Source organism: Anoplopoma fimbria, unplaced genomic scaffold (assembly GCF_027596085.1).
Source record: "Anoplopoma fimbria isolate UVic2021 breed Golden Eagle Sablefish unplaced genomic scaffold, Afim_UVic_2022 Un_contig_7978_pilon_pilon, whole genome shotgun sequence".
In the NCBI taxonomy this organism is placed as follows: Eukaryota; Metazoa; Chordata; class Actinopteri; order Perciformes; family Anoplopomatidae; genus Anoplopoma; species Anoplopoma fimbria.
Window position 1 is genome coordinate 1 of NW_026552846.1, and position 21,688 is coordinate 21,688.

The 21,688-nt window shown below is 38.2% G+C and overlaps 1 pseudogene; it reads left to right on the forward strand.

The window, feature by feature from the left end:
- Positions 1-3,697: 3,697 nt before the first annotated feature.
- LOC129116217 (intestinal mucin-like protein) lies at positions 3,698-21,113 on the forward strand (annotated as a pseudogene).
- The last annotated feature ends 575 nt before the right edge of the window (positions 21,114-21,688 follow it).

Consider the following 21,688-nt stretch of genomic DNA (forward strand, 5'->3'; position numbering starts at 1 on the left):
AACACAGTCACTTTATTCACGTTTCCATCATTTATTGCAGAGGGAAATAAAATCTACAGATGAAGAGCTTATCAGCATAAACGTTTTCGACTGAAAAATAACTTCTTGTTTTTTTTCTTTTGGTAACCACATTACCTCACTGAAGGGAGAAAGAAAACCTGGAGTGGAATTTTGTGTTTGATTGTTTTTTGTTGTGTGGGCTTTGGGGACTGTGGGATTTTTGAGGGTTCTTGTCTTGTGTGTGAAAACCTTAAATATATTAATATTTTGCAATTTCTAAACTTGTGTGTTTGTGTTCTTGTTCGGGGTAAATTAGGTCATTCAATGTGTGGGGTGTACATTTAAAATTGATGTGCAGCCTTTGTGACAGTTGTTTGTGTCCATAAAAAGGACAAAAATACCAACATAAAAAGAGAGCGTGACTGACGTATCTTAAATGCCAGGAGAGAAACGTGGCTGGCACCCCTGATAAAATAAGAACATTAAAAGACCACATCTCAGTGAAACTGTCACAACGTGACTGACAGCTGCTGTGAACTGAGGAGGAGGAGGGCGGGACTAACCATACGCTGCTTCAAGCCCACAAGCTGCACATTAACAGCTTCAAATGCACTTTTCTTTCTCTTTTTGTAAATATTAATGCAAAAGAAGACTTAAACTTAAACTTAAAAACAGAGCCTTTAGGTTAATTACACTGTTCATTTCTATCTGACTCTGTCCAGCATTTGAAATTTGATTGGTTATAACAAATTGAATTAATGGTCTGGGCACTGTGGTGTAAAGGACCTGAGAAGCATATAACACATAAAATAAGATCATTCTGGGATTAAAACTCGATCATGAAATCAAAGGCAGATGTAGCCTAACCTGTAGAACAGAGAGAATGAACTATACAGGATCATTCCCCCGTCCCCACGTTAAGGTACCTGTTGCAAAGTCGAATAAGACTGCAAATCATTTGCTTTTATTGTTTGACTATTTTATTTCTATACTGTGAAAAACTGCTGAAGGTGTATCAGTAAAGTGAATAAGCAAATCTTCCTACATGGTGTTGTTTAAAGGACAGAGACCCTGGATCACATCCTGGATCCTGTGTGTGGATCGCTTTAGGCCGCTAAAGCACTGAGTGAACACATTCTGTCTTTCCCTTCAAGTCACTGCTGATATTATCCATATTTAATGGTGACCATGGTCTTTACCAAACCTGAAGTGATACAAATTGAAACGTTTAACTGAAGGATCTGTGAAGTCTTAGCGGATGAAACCTCCACCAGGGCTCTGTGTCCCGTCTGTCTTCTCTTTGTCCTTCAGCTGCTTGATTGCTGCTGATGAGACACACCTGAGCATCGTTGAGTTCCAGACAGAAACACTCTCTCTCTGCTTCACCTCAGCTGACACAGATGCTGTTTGCTTAGTTTACTTATTCTTTAGGAGTGTTTGTTAAATGAATGTTGTTATTTAGAACCTTTAACTCAAGATTTTTTTTTTTTTCTTCTTCTGAATTTTTTTCTTCTGTATTTTTTTCCAAAATGAAAAAAATACATATATAAAAGTTTTTTTCCCCAAAAAAAATATAGAAGAAAAAAATATTATATATATAGAGATATTTTTTTTTCTTCTGTATTTTTTTCTAATAGGAAAAAAAAAAGAAATGCAGAATAAAAAAATATATATAAATATATATTTTCCTTTTTTTTTTTCCTATAATAGGAAACCAAAAGAAAAAAATACAAAAAAAAAAATATATTTATTTTTTCCCCCAAAGAAATATAGAAAAAAATATATATATATATATATATATAAAAAAAATATCTATATATATATATATATATATATATTTATTTTTTTTTCTTCCATATTTTCTTCAAAATAAAAAAAAATACAGAATAGAAAAATATATATAAATATATATATATATTTTTTTTTTCATGTCTATTTATTTTTCTCTAATAGGAAACCAAAAAAAAAAATACAGAAAAAAAAAATATATATATATATATAAAAGTCCCCCCCCCTAATAAAAAAAAAAATAAAAGTAAAAAAAAATATATATATATATATAGGAAAAAAATAAATATACAATATAAAAAAAAAAAATATATATATATTTTTGTCCCCCCCCCAAAATAAATATATATATATATATATATATATCTATATATTCTTTTTATTTTTTTTTGAGGGGGGAACTTTCATATATATATTGTTTTTCTTCTTCTGAATTTTTTCTTCTGTATTATTTCCAAAATAAAAAAATACAGATCTCCAAACTGTCTTTTCTGTCAAAAGTCCTGGAAAAGATTGTTCACTGTCAGCTCATGGACTTTATAAATGGACAGAACATTATAGAGATTTTCCAATCTGGTTTTAAAACATTACACAGCACCGAATCAGCGCTGCTTAGAGTTTTTAATGATATATTTTTAGCTACTGACTCTGACCATAGTGTTGTCCTTGTGCTCCTAGATTTGACTGCAGCCAGCTGACACAGATGCTGTTTGCTTAGTTTACTTATTCTTTAGTAGTGTTTGTTAAATAAATGTTGTTATTTAGAACCTTTAACTCAAGATTTTTCTTCTTCTATATATTTTTTATTTTGGAAAAAATACAGAAGAATATATAAATATATATATATCTTTTTTTCCTTTTTCTTCTCTAATAGGAAACCAAAATAAAAAAATTCAGAACAAAAAAATATATATGTATAAAAGTCCCCCCTAAAAAATACAGAATAAATAAAAAAAAAAAATATATATAATCTTTTATTTTCTATTTCATATATATATATATATGATATATATATATATATATATAGGGAGAGAGAGAGAGAGATAGATTTATTTCTTCTATATTCTTTCCAAAATAAAAAAATACAGAAGAAAAACAAATATATAAATATATTAAAAAATATAAATATATATATATTTTCCTTTTTTTTCTCTAATAGGAAACCAAAATAAAATAATTCAGAATAGAAAAAAAAAATATATATATATATAATTTTTTATTTCATTTTTTTTTTAGGGGGGAGAACTTTTTATATATATATATTTTTTTTTTCTATAATAGGAAACCAAAAGAAAAAAAAATACAAAATAAAAAAAAAATATATATATATATAAAAGTCCCCCCCCCAAAATAAATACAGAAGAAAATAAATTATATATATATCTATATATTCTTTTTTTTATTTTTTTTTGGGGTGGGAACTTTTTCATATATATATTGTTTTTCTTCTTCTGAATTTTTCCTTCTGTATTATTTCCAAAATAAAAAATAAGAAATAAAAAAATACAGAACAAATGTTTATTAGATATTGTTCCTCCTCGACTTTTTAAGGAGATTTTTCCAACTATTGGACCTTCTTTTACTGCTGTCATTAACAGTAGCCTATCATCGGGAGTCGTGCCGGCTCAATTTAAACATGCTGTTGTGAAACCCTTGTTAAAAAAACCTGGACTTGATCCTACTGTTTTGTCTAATTTCAGACCTATCTCCAAACTGTCTTTTCTGTCAAAAGTCCTGGAAAAGATTGTTCACTGTCAGCTCATGGACTTTATAAATGGACAGAACATTATAGAGATTTTCCAATCTGGTTTTAAAACATTACACAGCACCGAATCAGCGCTGCTTAGAGTTTTTAATGATATATTTTTAGCTACTGACTCTGACCATAGTGTTGTCCTTGTGCTCCTAGATTTGACTGCAGCCTTCGACACAGTAGACCATGACATCCTCATTGCTCGTCTGGAGCAGTGGGTGGGTGTCAGAGGCACAGCACTACAATGGTTCAGGTCTTATTTAACCCAGCGGTCTTTCTGTGTTAGCCTTGCTGAGCATGTGTCCTCCACTGTCCCGCTATTACATGGGGTTCCGCAGGGTTCGGTGCTTGGCCCCCTTTTATTTTCCCTTTATTTACTCCCACTTGGCTCAATTCTTAGGAAGCATGGTATTTCTTTTCATTGCTATGCTGATGACAGCCAGATTTATGTTCCTCTTAGAAAGTCAGAAGCGTTCAGCATTAAGCCTTTGTTAGACTGCCTGCAAGACATTAAAGCTTGGATGTCCCTAAACTTTTTAAATTTTAATGAAAAAAAGACAGAGGTTATGGTTTTCAGTGGCTCTGGTGTGTCCCCCCTGGTTGACCTAGGCTACCTGGAACAGTTCCGTAGGCCAATCTTAAATAACCTGGGGGTTAAGGTGGACACTGACCTCAAATTTGACACCCAGGTAAAAGCTGTGGTGAAGTCCAGCTTCTTCCAGCTAAGGCAGCTGGCAAAATTAAACCAATGCTTCAGAGACAGCATTTTGAAACAGTAATCCATGCGTTTGTGACCACCCGGCTGGACTACTGTAATGCACTTTACATGGGGATTAGTGAGGCCTCCATTGCCCGCCTCCAATTAGTTCAAAATGCCGCAGCTCGTCTCTTGACTAACACTAGAAAGTACGACCACATTACACCTATTCTGGCTTCATTGCACTGGCTACCTGTACGTTTTAGGATTCATTTTAAAATACTTTTATTTGCGTTTAAAGCCTTAAATGGCCTTGCCCCACCATACCTCTCCGAGCTGCTAAAACCCTACACTCCTAGCCGTTCTCTTAGGTCAGCTGACCAGCTGTTTTGGCCACACCCCGTACCAGGCTAAAACACAGAGGAGAACGTGCCTTTCTGGTAGCAGCCCCAAAATTGTGGAACACTTTGCCACTCCATATTAGACAAACTACATCCCTGTGTCTCTTTAAAACCTTGGTAAAATACAGAATAAATAAAAATAAAAAAATATATAAATTTTTATTTTCATTTTTTTCTTCTGTATTTTCTTTTCTCTAATAGTAAACAAAAATAAAAAGAATACAGAAAGAAAAAAATGTAAATATATATAAAAGTTTCCACCCTCAAAAAAATACAGAAGAAGTAAAAAAAGAAATATATATATATATATAATTTTTTTTTTTGGGGGGGGACTTTCATATATATATATTGTTTTTCTTCTTCTGAATTTTTTTCTTCTGTATTTTTTCCAAAATAAAAACAAAAAAAAATGTATATGTATATATAAATATATATTGTTTTATTCTATATTTTTATCCAAAATGAAAAAAATACAGAATAGAAAAATATATATAAATAGATATATATTTTGTCTTTTTACTTTTTTTTTTTCCTGTATATTTTATTTTCTCTAAAAGTAAACCAAAGTAAAAAAAATACAGAACAAAAAAAATGTATATATATATATAAAGTTCCCCCCCCCGCAGAAAATATAGAATATAGTTTTTTTCTTCTTCTGAATTTTTGTTTTTAGAAAAATATATGTAAATATATATATATATTTTCTTTTTCCTTTTTTTTTTATCCTGTCTATATTTTTTTTTTTTGGGGGGGGATTGAAACTACATCCGCTGCACCAGGTGTCACGACAACAAGCCCTGAAACAACAGTTGTAACATCAAAACCTTCTGTTGGTACCACAACCACTGAAGTTCCATCATTAACGACCAAGGGAACAACAACAAAACCTTCAGAAACAACTACATCAGAACAAACAACTGGAAGTGTTGGGACAACCAAACAAACTCAAGTCACCACTGGTCCAGTTACAACTTCTACCACAGCTATTGTTGAAACTACATCCGCCGCACCAGGTGTCACAACAACAAGCCCTGAAACAACAGTTGTAACATCAAAACCTTCTGTTGGTACCACAACGACTGAAGTTCCATCAGTAACGACCAAGGGAACAACAACAAAACCTTCAGAAACAACTACATCAGAACAAACAACTGGAAGTGTTGGAACAACAACACCACCTAAAGTTACCACTGGTCCAGTTACAACTTCTACCACAGCTATTGTTGAAACTACATCCGCCGCACCAGGTGTCACAACAACAAGCCCTGAAACAACAGTTGTAACATCAAAACCTTCTGTTGGTACCACAACCACTGAAGTTCCATCAGTAACGACCAAGGGAACAACAACAAAACCTTCAGAAACAACTACATCAGAACAAACAACTGGAAGTGTTGGGACAACCAAACAAACTCAAGTCACCACTGGTCCAGTTACAACTTCTACCACAGCTATTGTTGAAACTACATCCGCCGCACCAGGTGTCACAACAACAAGCCCTGAAACAACAGTTGTAACATCAAAACCTTCTGTTGGTACCACAACCACTGAAGTTCCATCAGTAACGACCAAGGGAACAACAACAAAACCTTCAGAAACAACTACATCAGAACAAACAACTGGAAGTGTTGGAACAACAACACCACCTAAAGTTACCACTGGTCCTGTTACAACTTCTACCACGGCTGTTGTTGAAAGTACAACCTCAGTATCGGGTGTCACAACAACAAGCCCTGAAACAGCAGTTGTAACATCAAAACCTTCTGTTGGTACCACAACCACTGAAGTTCCATCAGTAACGACCAAGGGAACAACAACAAAACCTTCAGAAACAACTACATCAGAACAAACAACTGGAAGTGTTGGAACAACAACACCACCTAAAGTTACCACTGGTCCAGTTACAACTTCTACCACAGCTATTGTTGAAACTACATCCGCTGCACCAGGTGTCACAACAACAAGCCCTGAAACAACAGTTGTAACATCAAAACCTTCTGTTGGTACCACAACCACTGAAGTTCCATCAGTAACGACCAAGGGAACAACAACAAAACCTTCAGAAACAACTACATCAGAACAAACAACTGGAAGTGTTGGGACAACCAAACAAACTCAAGTCACCACTGGTCCAGTTACAACTTCTACCACAGCTATTGTTGAAACTACATCCGCCGCACCAGGTGTCACAACAACAAGCCCTGAAACAACAGTTGTAACATCAAAACCTTCTGTTGGTACCACAACCACTGAAGTTCCATCAGTAACGACCAAGGGAACAACAACAAAACCTTCAGAAACAACTACATCAGAACAAACAACTGGAAGTGTTGGAACAACAACACCACCTAAAGTTACCACTGGTCCTGTTACAACTTCTACCACGGCTGTTGTTGAAAGTACAACCTCAGTATCGGGTGTCACAACAACAAGCCCTGAAACAGCAGTTGTAACATCAAAACCTTCTGTTGGTACCACAACCACTGAAGTTCCATCAGTAACGACCAAGGGAACAACAACAAAACCTTCAGAAACAACTACATCAGAACAAACAACTGGAAGTGTTGGAACAACAACACCACCTAAAGTTACCACTGGTCCAGTTACAACTTCTACCACAGCTATTGTTGAAACTACATCTGCTGTACCAGGTGTCACAACAACAAGCCCTGAAACAGCAGTTGTAACATCAAAACCTTCTGTTGGTACCACAACCACTGAAGTTCCATCAGTAACGACCAAGGGAACAACAACAAAACCTTCAGAAACAACTACATCAGAACAAACAACTGGAAGTGTTGGGACAACCAAACAAACTCAAGTCACCACTGGTCCAGTTACAACTTCTACCACAGCTATTGTTGAAACTACATCCGCTGCACCAGGTGTCACAACAACAAGCCCTGAAACAGCAGTTGTAACATCAAAACCTTCTGTTGGTACCACAACCACTGAAGTTCCATCAGTAACGACCAAGGGAACAACAACAAAACCTTCAGAAACAACTACATCAGAACAAACAACTGGAAGTGTTGGAACAACAACACCACCTAAAGTTACCACTGGTCCTGTTACAACTTCTACCACGGCTGTTGTTGAAAGTACAACCTCAGTATCGGGTGTCACAACAACAAGCCCTGAAACAGCAGTTGTAACATCAAAACCTTCTGTTGGTACCACAACCACTGAAGTTCCATCAGTAACGACCAAGGGAACAACAACAAAACCTTCAGAAACAACTACATCAGAACAAACAACTGGAAGTGTTGGAACAACAACACCACCTAAAGTTACCACTGGTCCAGTTACAACTTCTACCACAGCTATTGTTGAAACTACATCCGCCGCACCAGGTGTCACAACAACAAGCCCTGAAACAACAGTTGTAACATCAAAACCTTCTGTTGGTACCACAACCACTGAAGTTCCATCAGTAACGACCAAGGGAACAACAACAAAACCTTCAGAAACAACTACATCAGAACAAACAACTGGAAGTGTTGGAACAACAACACCACCTAAAGTTACCACTGGTCCTGTTACAACTTCTACCACGGCTGTTGTTGAAAGTACAACCTCAGTATCGGGTGTCACAACAACAAGCCCTGAAACAGCAGTTGTAACATCAAAACCTTCTGTTGGTACCACAACCACTGAAGTTCCATCAGTAACGACCAAGGGAACAACAACAAAACCTTCAGAAACAACTACATCAGAACAAACAACTGGAAGTGTTGGAACAACAACACCACCTAAAGTTACCACTGGTCCAGTTACAACTTCTACCACAGCTATTGTTGAAACTACATCCGCCGCACCAGGTGTCACAACAACAAGCCCTGAAACAACAGTTGTAACATCAAAACCTTCTGTTGGTACCACAACCACTGAAGTTCCATCAGTAACGACCAAGGGAACAACAACAAAACCTTCAGAAACAACTACATCAGAACAAACAACTGGAAGTGTTGGGACAACCAAACAAACTCAAGTCACCACTGGTCCAGTTACAACTTCTACCACAGCTATTGTTGAAACTACATCCGCCGCACCAGGTGTCACAACAACAAGCCCTGAAACAACAGTTGTAACATCAAAACCTTCTGTTGGTACCACAACCACTGAAGTTCCATCAGTAACGACCAAGGGAACAACAACAAAACCTTCAGAAACAACTACATCAGAACAAACAACTGGAAGTGTTGGAACAACAACACCACCTAAAGTTACCACTGGTCCAGTTACAACTTCTACCACAGCTATTGTTGAAACTACATCGGCCGCACCAGGTGTCACAACAACAAGCCCTGAAACAACAGTTGTAACATCAAAACCTTCTGTTGGTACCACAACCACTGAAGTTCCATCAGTAACGACCAAGGGAACAACAACAAAACCTTCAGAAACAACTACATCAGAACAAACAACTGGAAGTGTTGGGACAACCAAACAAACGCAAGTCACCACTGGTCCAGTTACAACTTCTACCACAGCTATTGTTGAAACTACATCCGCTGCACCAGGTGTCACAACAACAAGCCCTGAAACAACAGTTGTAACATCAAAACCTTCTGTTGGTACCACAACCACTGAAGTTCCATCAGTAACGACCAAGGGAACAACAACAAAACCTTCAGAAACAACTACATCAGAACAAACAACTGGAAGTGTTGGAACAACAACACCACCTAAAGTTACCACTGGTCCTGTTACAACTTCTACCACGGCTGTTGTTGAAAGTACAACCTCAGTATCGGGTGTCACAACAACAAGCCCTGAAACAGCAGTTGTAACATCAAAACCTTCTGTTGGTACCACAACCACTGAAGTTCCATCAGTAACGACCAAGGGAACAACAACAAAACCTTCAGAAACAACTACATCAGAACAAACAACTGGAAGTGTTGGAACAACAACACCACCTAAAGTTACCACTGGTCCAGTTACAACTTCTACCACAGCTATTGTTGAAACTACATCGGCCGCACCAGGTGTCACAACAACAAGCCCTGAAACAACAGTTGTAACATCAAAACCTTCTGTTGGTACCACAACCACTGAAGTTCCATCAGTAACGACCAAGGGAACAACAACAAAACCTTCAGAAACAACTACATCGGAACAAACAACTAGAAGTGTTGGGACAACCAAACAAACTCAAGTCACCACTGGTCCTGTTACAACTTCTACCACAGCTATTGTTGAAACTACATCCGCCGCACCAGGTGTCACAACAACAAGCCCTGAAACAACAGTTGTAACATCAAAACCTTCTGTTGGTACCACAACCACTGAAGTTCCATCAGTAACGACCAAGGGAACAACAACAAAACCTTCAGAAACAACTACATCAGAACAAACAATTGGAAGTGTTGGGACAACCAAACAAACTCAAGTTACCACTGGTCCAGTTACAACTTCTACCACAGCTATTGTTGAAACTACATCCGCCGCACCAGGTGTCACAACAACAAGCCCTGAAACAACAGTTGTAACATCAAAACCTTCTGTTGGTACCACAACCACTGAAGTTCCATCAGTAACGACCAAGGGAACAACAACAAAACCTTCAGAAACAACTACATCAGAACAAACAACTGGAAGTGTTGGGACAACCAAACAAACTCCAGTCACCACTGGTCCAGTTACAACTTCTACCACAGCTATTGTTGAAACTACATCCGCCGCACCAGGTGTCACAACAACAAGCCCTGAAACAACAGTTGTAACATCAAAACCTTCTGTTGGTACCACAACCACTGAAGTTCCATCAGTAACGACCAAGGGAACAACAACAAAACCTTCAGAAACAACTACATCAGAACAAACAATTGGAAGTGTTGGGACAACCAAACAAACTCCAGTCACCACTGGTCCAGTTACAACTTCTACCACAGCTATTGTTGAAACTACATCCGCCGCACCAGGTGTCACAACAACAAGCCCTGAAACAACAGTTGTAACATCAAAACCTTCTGTTGGTACCACAACCACTGAAGTTCCATCAGTAACGACCAAGGGAACAACAACAAAACCTTCAGAAACAACTACATCAGAACAAACAACTGGAAGTGTTGGGACAACCAAACAAACTCCAGTCACCACTGGTCCAGTTACAACTTCTACCACGGCTGTTGTTGAAAGTACAACCTCAGTATCGGGTGTCACAACAACAAGCCCTGAAACAACAGTTGTAACATCAAAACCTTCTGTTGTTACCACAACCACTGAAGTTCCATCAGTAACGACCAAGGGAACAACAACAAAACCTTCAGAAACAACTACATCAGAACGGACAACAGAGAGTGTTGGGACAACAACAAATATCCCAGAAACAACAGTTGTTGTAGTCACAGCAAGTCTACAAACATCAACTGTTATTACAAAACCTCTTATTTTGAACACAACACCTATTGTGGTATCAACTGTAACTTCAGGAGCAACAATTAAAGGTACAACTTCCATTGTCCCAATAACAAAGACACTTCCAGCTGTTTACACTACCATTCCAGCCAGAACCACAGTTGTTTCTACACCACCTCTATTAACCACAACTACAACATTATGTGTCTGCCTTGTCAATGGGACTGCACATCGTCCTGGTAGGTGATTCTTCATTTTCACATTATCATTTTTTCCTCGTTGTGGGTCTCAGCACCTTTTCTCTTTGCTTTTTAAGATTTTATTTCTCTCATTGAAATGTCTAAACGGTTATTATTCCATTGTAGATTCAGAACTTCAAGTCTTAATTATCATTTTGTCTTTGATATAATGTTATATTTCACATGATATAAACATTTGATCAAACAGTGAACTTCCACCCACAATATCTTTTACAATTTCATACAGAATTACATTTTATTTCCTTTAATGTGTATAACGTCTCCTACTGCAAGGCAACAGCAGGTTTTTCATTTTCATTATTAATGAGTTATAACTTTGAATCTAGGACTATGTAGTTGATCACGATGATCCAATAAAAGTTTCTGTAAATTGCCTCTCAGTGGTGGCTGGTGCAGCATGTGCTCAGCTGAGCTGGATTTCACGCATGCTACATGAGATAGTCATGAGGTAATCAGGTATTATTTCTCCCTGCTTGGGGTGCCCAAAACTAATGTTTAAGTAATAAGTAATTAGCAAGTTGCTACTATTTTGTGCTGCTCAGGATTAATGTAGATGACTCATGTGGAAAGTGGTCAGAATGTCGTTTAAAGCTATTTATGATCAAATTATTTGCAATTCCAATTACCATTGATTCTTTGAAATGGTATCTCCCATCTGTTCTGTCTAATTTTCTTGCTTCAAAATAAATTACCAGGCCAGAGTCATATATGATACTTCAAAGTTTTTTAATGGTATGTTACAACTTTTAGCACTATAGTAAGAAAATCCACATCACTCACACAGGACTTGAACCTACCATTACACCATAGCACTGCAGCAAATGTATCCTTACTTTGATTATCTTTGTGTCAGAGTTGAAGCTGACTGCTGACCTACAGCAGGATGCCAAACATTCTCTTTTGTTTTGTTGGAAGTAGGGTTACAGTGTTTGTTAATTTTTTCTCTAATATCTACTGTATACTATACAGCTACCTGGGTAAGAAACAGAGTCACAAACAGGCCAGAATAGTGATTAATGCTTTTGAACAATCTTCTGGGGTTTTCAGAAGGCACAAACTTGGCCTAGAAACTGTCAAGGCTTAGTCTGCTCAAAATAGCTCAGAGTTGGCTTTACAAAATAGATTAATCCTTGATCAGTCCCAGGCCTTTTTAATAGACACTTATCATATTAAAAGCAGGGTTGTTTTTAGGTCTGAACACCCACTAACTCCTCTTATTAATTACTTTTTAATTAAATCAGTAATCCTTTTATTTGGTGCACTAAACTTTTATCTCCACTCTTATTTTCACAGGGGATTTGGTGTACAATGTCACTGATCGCTTAGGGTGGTGTTACGTTGCATATTGCAATGCAACTTGTAAAGTTGATACCCAATCCAGACCATGTCCCACAACAGCGATACCCAGCACAACCGCACGTTCTACCACTCCAGTTTTTGGCACCACTACAAAGGCCTCAGTGTCTTCCACCACCACAGCTTTTCCCAGCTCTACTTCGAATCCATCAACAACCCCATCTACAACTACAGCTGACTGCAATGACGTGAATTCAACAAGAAAGGTGGGATAGATCAAATATTTTTTTATTCATGATTGTGAATTGAGTCGTTTTTAAAGGACATTGAGCTTTTTATTTCACCAGTAACTGCTTTGTGTCCAGTAACACACCTATGGATACTTTTCAGTTGATCTTAAAGTGGCCCTATTATGCTTTTCCACTTTTTCCCTCTCCTTTAGTGTGTTATATATATTTTTGTACATGTAAAAGGTCCATAGAGTGTAAAACCTGAAATCCAACCTAAAAGGAGTTACTGCTCCTGAGCTCCTGAAACGGCTCGATTGAATTCTCTTCTTCACTTCCATAACTTTATGAGGTCACAATGTTACAGAAGTGACGTAACACTCCTTCCGGCTAGTTTGGCCCTCAAACGAAAAAGTGAGAGACGGAGCTGAAGCTCCGGAGGAAGAGTTTTTTTAAATGTGAACCGTTGATCAATCACAACAGAGCGGGCTAGCTGACCAATCAGAGCAGACTTTGCTTTCTGGAGGGAGGAGCAAGCGCTACAACAGAGCGTTTCAGAGAGAGGGTGAGAAGAGGTGCTGCAGGACAGAATGATGAGAAAAACATGGAGGATTATGGGCATTAACGCATGTTAACATGTTGTAACTGTAACTTGAGATAAAAATCATGCACCCGGAAAATAGCATAATAGGGCCTGTTTAAGACTCTATGGGCCTGGAACAATTACATTTTTCCTCTTTGCTAATAACTCCCTCTGGACCATCCATTCAAAATCTCTCCTGGTGTCTTTATCCAAAACTGTAGCGGTAGGCATACCGCCTGGAAGTTTGTGATTTTAATTACAATACTGACTAATGTGTGGCTGTGCTGAGCAACATTATGCGATGGAGATTGTTTAAAGTAAATATTTCAGTGTTTTTCCCAGAGGACCACTGGATCATTAACAAGACTATATTTAAGTCTGAATATGAAGATTAAAGAGGAAACTATTTAGTTCCCAGATTGTCGATTATACATTTTACGGGTAAACAATACACTCTAACTGATTAAAACTTAAAAAGCAATTTCAGAACATAATAAAAATATTGCAAAATATTAGACCACATTTCGAATTCTACTTAAATTGTATATATGGCACTATGGTGATAGTTGACTGCTCATAGTATGAATCATTGTTATGCCAAATGAAATAATGCATTATAATGCATGGATAACCTTCTGTAGGGACATATCCAGTAAATTCAACTTGCAAAGAGTTATCATCTGCTCTCAGCACAATATTTGATTTGCCTTGATGGGAAAATCTGCCTTTTTCTAGTCAACATAAGTTTATTTTCGAGGCTATAGATTCCCAACCTTTCAGTGCATCATGGGGGGGGCCTAAAGTAGCGAATGTGATTGTCCATAGTTGTCACAGTCTTCAACACGCCCCCATATATTGCATAATCATGTTTTCTTTCTGATCCCGCAATTACCAAAAGTGTATTTGGAAAGCCCCTGATGAACTGGTTGGGGTGCAGAAAATACAGCCCTGCATTGCAAAAACCTGTTAAATCACACTTTTTATATTGTAATACACACACGTAATTTACTGTATTACTTACTGCTTCTCAATACCCATCAAGAATGGGGAGTCCTGGGAGGTCAGCAACTGCACCACAGCTACCTGCACCAATGGCAAGATCATAGAGACACCCACTCCCTGTCCCACAGTACAACAACCCATCTGTGCCAATGGACGTAAAGTTGTCGAAGTCTATGATGATGACGGATGCTGCTTCCACTATGAATGTGCATGTAAGTTGAAAATTGAACCTTCTTTTTAAATGCGGCAGAGCATCTTGTGCCAAGATGCTAAGACTATTAGCATATCTTCATATTAAACTAAACATAAATATACTTAATAAAAACATCTATTTACTGAAAAAGCACTGTGGTCCAGACTATCAACTCAGTCACCTCTAAATGACTTTGGTTATAGTAGTTACTAAAGCAACTATCTGCCAAAAAAATACTATGAATAAATATGAATTGCCAATAAACAAAAAAAAAGCCTTTTTGGTAGAGGTAATTATGCTTTCTGCCTCTTCTAGCTCTTACTTATTGTTTCCAATTGCATTGTTTGTTATCCTGCAGGTGTGTGCAGTGGCTCTGCTGGATCCCAATACTTAACATTCGATGGAAAGTCATACAGTTTCAAGGAGGACTGTTCTTACTACCTGGTCAAAGAGATTATTACTAAATATAACCTGACTATAATAATAAACAACCATAACTGTGAGCCTTCAGACAACACATTCTGCCCCCAGGCTCTCATTGTAACATACGGGTCCTACAGGGTAGTTTTGACTCAGTTGAAGACTGCAGGAACAGCAGCTATCGTGGTAAGCAACATAACCAATTGTCAAAGACATTTATTGTTTCAGTGTTAGTTGCATTGTACAGTTAGAAATGCTACTGTCTTCTCTAAATGTGTTTTGTTACCTTGTTCTACAGGTGTATGTCAATCAGAAACGTATCTATCCTGCCTACGAAAATGCTGTCCTACGCCTCACAGGCACAGATATGGTGATCACATTGGAGATACCCGAGATCAACGCCAAAGTGGTCTATAGGGCCTCCTCATTCAGCATTGACCTTCCTTATTCCTCCTTTGGTGGAAACACTGAGGGACAGTGTGGTGAGTTAGCAGAACACTAGATATAGAATGGGAGACTAATCAGTGGCACTTAGTCGGCCAAATCATTTGGTGAAAGAACTCTATATTTAGTGCAGAGTTAGAATAGACAATACAACGATTCACAGATCTGAAGCAACCAGAGTGAAAATAAGAACAGGAAGACCCTTCATAATTACTAAGAAAGAGGTATGAACAGGATGAAACTGATATGTTGTACAGCTGAGCCTTAACACTGAGTATCTAGAAGGCAAAACTAAAGTTTAAATTAAAGTCAACCAGTCGACAGCGTCAACACTGCTAAAAGACACATTTGGCTAGAAGTTGTTCGTATTCAAATGTTGTCTTGAAGTGTTCTCCCTTACTTCTTAACTCCACTAACTAGTCGTAAATCACCTGTTTTAGACTGATTATCAATTTCAATAAAATGACATTTTCGATTTCATGTTCCGTTTCGTGTTACTAAAGAGTAAAAAGAAGGATTTTACACGATGGAGCTTAAAGTCCTGCTGTCTTAAATCAGCAGACCAAGACAGGGCAAGCTTAGCGGCGTCAGTAGTCATATTTAGAATACTTTCTAAAATATTACTACGCACAATATGGTCAGAGGAGCTGTACTATGAAAGACCTAAAGAGTGAACATCGTTGTAGGTCAGAGTCATCCGTGACTAGTATGAGAGGCTGTCAAAGAGACGGCAGAATGAATAATATAGCCGACAGTGAATGGTGCTAGGAGTCAAATTACCTTTCCCTTCGTGAAGAAAGGCAGATTATATCTTCAATTCCGGACTCTTTGTTAAATACCATCAACCTCTTCTCCTCCTCCAACCCTCTTCTTTCCCAGGGACCTGTGACAACTCCCAGAACAACGACTGTCGTTCTCCAAACGGCCAGGTGGAAAGCTGCTCACACACTGCGGGCCAATGGCATGTCCCAGGGACACCCTGCGTCACCCCCGCCCCCAACGACTACCACCACCACTTCAGAACCACCTGTCTCGACAACAAAGCCTGCTTGCAAACCTGCCATCTGTGATATCCTAACCAGCAGGTAAGGGGGAACCACAGAATAGTAAAAGGTCTTGGTTCCGTCAGGCTCATGTATCGCTTTAAGGTACATTGCCCTAAAGCAACGCTTGGAACACACAACCTAAAAGAGAGTAGCTCCTCAAGCGTCTACCCGATTGAAGCGTGGAGTATTCCGTTCTGGAGCACTTTTTCCGGGCTAAAGTTCGGCGTGGGTCCCCTCGCTCCTACTGGTACTATTCTAGCTAAAAAGTGGCATCAGAGAACTGAATTTACCCATTGTGGGACTAATAAAGGCTTAATTATTATTATTATTATTATTATTATTATTATTATTATTATTATTATTATTATCATCTAGTGAAGGTTTAGAGGTCGGATAACACTGTTTTGTGCAGTTTTGTCAGCACAAAACACAGGATCAAAAAGACACATTTACTCTTCCACAGTTAGCTGTAGATGTAGATGTAGTTCTATCCTTTTTTTGGTCAATTTATTGACAAATGGTAGACCCTTAGCTTGGATGATGTGATAGAGCATGATTATTGCTATTCATTGACATCCATATTGGTAGTATTACTGATTAAAAAGAGAGATGGGGTAAGGGAGATGGTAGGGAAGTAAAATGGAGGCTTGAACCAATATTCATTTATTTTTTTCTATATATATATATATATATATGAATGCTATCTTATATTGAGACCAAAAATGGATGTCTGCATACGTGTATATGATTTTTCATTTTCGAAACGGTATCAGAGCTTGCTGTAGTTGACCGTATTCAAACCGATTTCCTTTTTTTAATAGTGAATGAATGAGACTGTTGACAGTTAATTGTCTGTTTTAATGCTCTCTTAATCTAATTTAGTCTTAATCTAAAATGAAAAGAATAATTCTTTGACCTTCTTGAACTGGGACCGTTATTTCATTATCTCTTAGATGACGATCTCTTCTAATTTCTTTTCCTGACGTATACTGTTCTGGCTCGTATGTCCCTTCTAGTGTTTTCGCACCATGCCATACAGTCATACCCCGGGACCATTTGTGACATCCTGTACATCCGACATTTGCAACAGTGGCAATGCCACAGGCTGCACCAGCCTGGAGGCCTACGCCACTCAGTGCTCTGATGCAGGAGTCTGTATCGACTGGAGGAATGCAACCAATGGCCAGTGTGGTAAGATATATATATATATATATGGCTAATCATTTATAGAACTACAAAGAAATGTCATGGAGTTCTGAAAAATGTGTATATAAACATATCTCCATCTTACAGAGCACAAGTGTCCAAATAACAAGGTGTACATGGCCTGTGGCGCCTCTGTAGCGCCTACATGCAATGACAGGTAAAGAATAAATCAATAATGTGATTTTGTTTTTGTTTGTTTTTTATTATTTATTGTTGTTTTAGAGATTTTTGGGGCATTTATACACAACTTTCCGAATGGAAATGCTTACACTTCCGCTTCGATGACTTAAACGCTGTTTCTTGTCAGTGTGTGAGAAAAATGAAACAGAGTGTGATAAGCAATAATTATTTTTCTAACATCAGATACAACCGAAAGTTCCAGGCAGACAGCGAGGCATCCTCTAACAACACTATGGAGGGCTGCTTCTGTCCTCATGGCACCATCTTATTCAACACAGTCTATGACACATGCGTTGCCTCCTGCGGTAAGAGGAGATCCCAAAGAAAACTTGACTTTTTCACAAAAGCACAACTCAAATCTACAAACAATTGTTTCTGATTGAATTCCAGGTTGCGTTGGACCCGATGGACAACCCAAACAGGTGAGAACTCTGCCCGTCCAATCTATTCATATTCTCTAGCAAAAAAAAAAAAAAAAAAATGGAGTTGTGCGTCTTTAACTGGCTCCTGTCTCTTCAACAGCCTGGTGACACATGGACAAGCGGCTGCAACACCTGTATGTGTGACAAGGATTCCATGAGCATCCAGTGTCAGCCTGTCCAATGCCCAACAATACAGAGTCCCAGCTGCAGCGAACCTGGCCAGCAGCTGGTCAACAAGACAGATGTCTGCTGCACAACCCAGTCTTGTGGTCAGTTGCAGTGTCACAGAACTCAATGGGATTATGTCACTGTTGTTGCCACAGGGTGGTAGTCTGTTGAAGAGATAAACCGTAAAGTCTGCCTCTGAAGAGATAAAACATGCGATCGTATATTCCATCTCCACCTGATATTAACACGTGATCTGTTTCTGCAGGTGTAAACATTACGATTATTTTTAGGTTTTTAGTACATTTACAAATGAAACTGAATCATCAGCTTTTTGCAACGAAGCTCCCCTCACAAGTATCATCTCAGTCAGCTCAGTTGTAGTGTGAGGACAATACTTGTTGTACTGAATCGCACGCAACTACCAAACTAAATAAATGCATTCAACCATGCTGATACAAAAAGCACGACTTCATCTAATATGCCGAACTGCTTCAAGTGCTACTTCAGGAGAAAGAGTTTTATTCACGGGCCTCCCTGGTAGTGAGCTACACAGGATCTACTGAGATGCCATTGTTAAGCTAAGATAACATGACTGAAGAAAACACTATGAATTGTATTGTGTGGGCAGGACAGACATAATGAGAACTTGTATCATAATCAGACCGTCATTGCAAAGGCCATGATCAGATTAATGTTAATACCAGGTGGAGAAGTAGTTTTAATTCATCTTAAAAATTGTTTTAAACCACTTTTTAAGTGTTTGTATGTTGTGTTGGCGTATTTTCTCATGCTATGTCACCTTTACTCGATTGCTATAGGGTTAGAAGTGAATGAATTGTTGAACAAATAAGATATGTCCCTCATACAGTAGCATTACGGACAGGCCTTTAGAGGACCCAACGGTGTTGTTTGCTAATGATATATACTTTACATTACTGCTGGCTGCTGTCCAAAGCAAACGTACGTGTTTTATAACGAACAATATGTTGTTCCTACCATCAAGCAGCCAAAGGTTTGAATTATTTTCTGTATGGTACAATAAGTTTCACACCCAACATCCTCTGCCTTCTCCTAAAAAGTCAAACTTGTCGTGAAACATCTAAACATGCAAAACTGATGTTTTTGTTTTTTGAGTATTCACATATTCATCCCGTCCTTTTGTCCTCAACAGAGTGCAACGTTAACCTGTGTCCCACTCCTGTCGCCTGCCCGCTGGGGTTCCAACTCGCTTTCACCAACGGCACCTGCTGCCAATCCTACGAGTGTGGTATGTGACTCCACTATCAATTCAGCAGGATATGCTGGTTCACGATATGTAATACAAACCTGTATGTCGTGAAGAAACTCAGTGAGATAATTGTGAATCACTTAAAAACTCCCGCTGCACTTTTTAACTTACTGGGAAAAATAGGAGCTCCACATTGTTTATTATAATAGTCTACAGACGAGCAACATGATTGAGATTGAGATTTGTTCGGGTTCAAAACTGTCGGGCGCATCATGGCGGGGTAAAAGTAGTGAACGTGTCACAGTCTCACATGCACCCACCTATAACAAAGTCAATTTTCTGCCAAGAGCTGTAGATGTAGATTTGTGTGTATAGCACAAACGTTTAGAATATCAGTATCAAAGACGGCTGATTGTTGATGCATTATCAGTTCATGGGAAGGCAGAAACACGCGCCAGCTAATTAGAAAGAAAGAACGTTGATTTACACGTTTTAATGTGTGTGTTCGGAGTGTATTGGTAAAGATATTTTTAAGAAATCATACTCGTATTAACGGCTTTTTAAAACAATAACAGTTTTGGGGAGAAAAAACTTATTCTATGGATTAAACTAATAAAATATCTGTGCTGAAGATTTGTTTCAGTGCATCCAGAGATCTGCATTACTTCTCTATATAACCAGTGTCAACCTAACTCATGTGTCTTGTTTTCTTTTGTTTTTTTGCAGTTCCTAAAGGTGTTTGTGTCTATAACATGACTGAGTACAAGGTAAGGACACAGTCCAAACTCCAGAGAACTCTCTTCAGTTCTCTTCAGGCCATACCAAAAGAAACAATTATTACATTGTTCCCTTTCATATCCCACACTTACCAAATTCAAATGACAGGTTCATTAATCCCTGGACAGCTTTGGTGCCATCGTAGGAAAATCAAAAGAAACTTTATTCCTTTATTCCTATTTTACCTCACAAAGAATTAGCTGAAATCAAACCTCATCTGTCATGATTATTGACATACATATAGAAGATGACATGATTTCAGCATGAATTCAAGACCGGTATCACATTTACATAATCCATACACTGATCACACTGTGAAAGAAGCAATATTGTTGCATCTCTATGAATATGGATCTTATTTCCCCCTTGGTCCAGAACAATGAATTTAAGTACAGGTTTAAAAACTTCCTCAGAATGCAGAATTGATTGTTTGAGAGTAAAGCTTTGATTAATGTGTATTTTATAGCCTGGTTCCAAGATACCAACGCCAGAAACACCATCAGAACCCCAACTAGAGGCACCAACAACACCAGAACAACCATCAGGACCCCAACTACAGGCACAAACAACACCAGAACAACCATCAGGACCCCAACTACAGGCACAAACAACACCAGAACAACCATCAGGAGCCGGAGAAACAACATCTGGACCTGTAACTGAGGAGTCTTTTAAACCCAAACCCTGCCATGATTGTTACTGTGGCCCCCAAATGGATCCAATAACCAAGCTAAACATCATCACTTGCAACCCTACTGTCTGCGACAAAAACTGCTCCAAAGTAAGATTATTCACAGGACATACCAACACACACACACACACTGGGATACATTCACACTCAGAGGCAACTTTCTCTGGTACAACTGTACCAGCTGATGCACGATGAGGTTAGTGTTAGCAGTTGCACTGGACTCTTCCGTACTGGTGTCATGGACCAAACGTGAGCGATATCTCTCAGTATACTGCAGTATAATTGATTTTTGTGTTTTTTTTTCCTTCTTTGCTTTTTTTATGAGCCAAACAAAGCAGCTTTTGCCCATATTCTAAGCCCAACTGGTATCTCTTACTGTACCGACCAATACAATTTCAGCGAGTTATCGTTTTCCCGAAAAGAACGTGCGGGTAGTAAGTCTTTGAGTCGAGCAGGAGCTCATCAAAGATTTATCTTTTTTCCGTGGTATATGGGATGAGGTGTTTAAATACACTTCAGAAAAAATGATATATGTTCATATAC